Source organism: Mus pahari, chromosome 3, assembly GCF_900095145.1.
Source record: "Mus pahari chromosome 3, PAHARI_EIJ_v1.1, whole genome shotgun sequence".
Taxonomy (NCBI): domain Eukaryota; kingdom Metazoa; phylum Chordata; class Mammalia; order Rodentia; family Muridae; genus Mus; species Mus pahari.
This window is the reverse complement of record NC_034592.1, coordinates 112,096,981-112,099,149: the sequence shown is the minus strand read 5'-3', so window position 1 is coordinate 112,099,149 and position 2,169 is coordinate 112,096,981. Positions and strand designations below refer to the sequence as shown.

The 2,169-nt window shown below is 45.0% G+C and overlaps 1 protein-coding gene across 1 annotated transcript in view; it reads right to left on the bottom strand.

Annotated features, from left to right (window-relative positions):
- Window positions 1-1,006: 1,006 nt before the first annotated feature.
- Fbln7 (fibulin 7) overlaps window positions 1,007-2,169 on the bottom strand; it is a 33,249-nt gene continuing 32,086 nt past the window's right edge. The window contains exon 8 of the mRNA XM_021194568.1: window positions 1,007-2,169. This exon is cut by the window's right edge and continues 637 nt beyond it. The gene's annotated coding sequence lies outside the window, so the exon portion shown is untranslated.

Below are 2,169 nucleotides of genomic sequence, written 5' to 3'. Positions count from 1 at the left end.
TGATTGGCAGGTGTTGATGGCTGGAGCTGATGATGAGGCAAGGGGTTCCTTATGCTATTCCAGTTTGTACATTTGCAGTACTTGGATCCATGTTACCCAGAAAGATGTGTAAACTAATACATGCTGACAACTAGATTGACTCAACGTAGACTGCAGCCTTAAGAAGATCCGGCAGTGGCTGTCCATTGGCGAAGGCAAACACGGCATTGCCGTGGTTTGATCCAGAACGGCTCCCCCAAAGCCCATGTGTTTGGAAGCACTGGGGAGCGTCAGGGCCTAATGGGAGATCTTTGGTCTTTGAGGGTGTGTCCTTGAAGCTGATTATGTCTTCTGGGCTCTTTACTCCCAGCCAGGAGGTGAGCAGGCTTTTCTGTGCTTCCTGCCAATCACCTCAGCCAATCACCTCAGCACGGCCCTAATATACGAGAGCCGGCGGACCATGGGGGGCTGTTATCTGTGAGAATAAAAGAAACCTTTTCTCCTCGTGAGTGGATGGATGGTCACAGCTATTTTGCTACAGTAACAGAAAGCCTACTAGCACAGTAGAGAGACCAGGAGGAAGGTCCTAAGTATAGTCCACAGGACAGAATCTGAAGCAGTCAGGAACTCCTACTTTGGTACTGAAAACCAAAGCTCAGTGATTTGCTAAGTGGGAGGCAGCTTTAATGTTGACAGATCTTGGTGGAGAAAAATACTACTGACTTACCATAGGGCCTGTTTTTGACACCAGCATCACTGCCATAGGCCACATTACACTCCAGAACAGTGGTTCTCAACTTCCCAATGCTGTGAGCCTTAATTACAGTCCCTCATGTTGTGGTGCCCCCCAACCATAAAATTATTTTCATTGCTACTTCATGACTGTAATTTTGTTACTATTATGAATAATTATGTAAATATCTGTGTTTTTCGATGGTCTTAGGTGATCCCGATAAAAATGGTCATTTGACCCCCACAAAGGAGTATGGACATACAGGTTGAGAACTGCTGATCTAGAAACACAAGGTTCTGAAAGTTGTTTTAATGAGTCATGTAACAACCTGGAAAAGCAGATCCTCAGGCCCTTGTTAGAAACTGCAGCTGAAGCCATGGGAGGACCCTGGTCTTTGTCTCACAAAAGAGGCCAGGTACAAACTCTCAAACTGGCTATATAGCAGAGAAACATACAACTGCGCCCAGTTTTATGCAGTGCAAGGAAATGACCTTGGGGCTTTAAGCATGCTGGACAATAACTCTTTCTACTGAGATACAGCTCTAGTCCTTTTCTTGTCTTATTTTGTTGGAAACAGTCTTACTATGCCATCCATACGGCCCTCAAACTCAGTTGGCCTGTCCCATCCTCTAGAGATAATTTTTAAGATAAAATGTATACGGAGCAATGCTCCCTGTAGATTATCATGTATCTGGACATCGAGACTCCTCCCAACCCACCCCATTCAGCTTTTAAGTTGTAACTGGAATGGTCCCACCAGGTTCTCAGTGTTCCTGACCCATTCACATGGAAGACATCAACTCTTCTTTAGTTCTCCCAACTGAAGAAGAAACCATGGAATGAAAGACAATTTGAGTATTCTCCTAAACATTCCATGGCCAGATGCCATCTCTCTCATGTGACCAACCTATATTGAAACTATTGGAGCAATCTTACACATCACCTCTCTTGCTCTTTTCATCCTCCAAGTCCAACCTTCTTAGAAGGTGCTCTCACACTCAGGGAGAAGTCAGATGTGCAGAGAATACAGACTCTGTTTCCACAGCCATAAAACCAGGTCATGTTTTTGAGACATGTTTTCTCTCAAGTGAAGAAACTCTGACAAAAATCCATGATTTAATGTTGACTCCTTGGTCTAGAAGGATCCACTCGGGGTTGCAAGGCTCCCCTACAGCTTGCTGATGAGAAGGTTGGCTGGAATGTCACAGGGTAAAGTATCCTGGTAGGCAGCTCACAGGGCCATTAGAGCATCTACAGAGCTAGAACACGCTCAGCCAAAAAAGGTTTGGCAGCCTCAATGCAGAACCAATGGCTATTGTCTCAAGTACACACCACGAGCTTCTCCCCCACCTCAGCTGGTTCAAACTCACATGGTCACTCACATAGCAATTTGAAATTCTGTGATTTCTCCTAAGGGTAGGGGTGGGGCTTAAAGCAGAAAAAAACAAAAAAAAAAA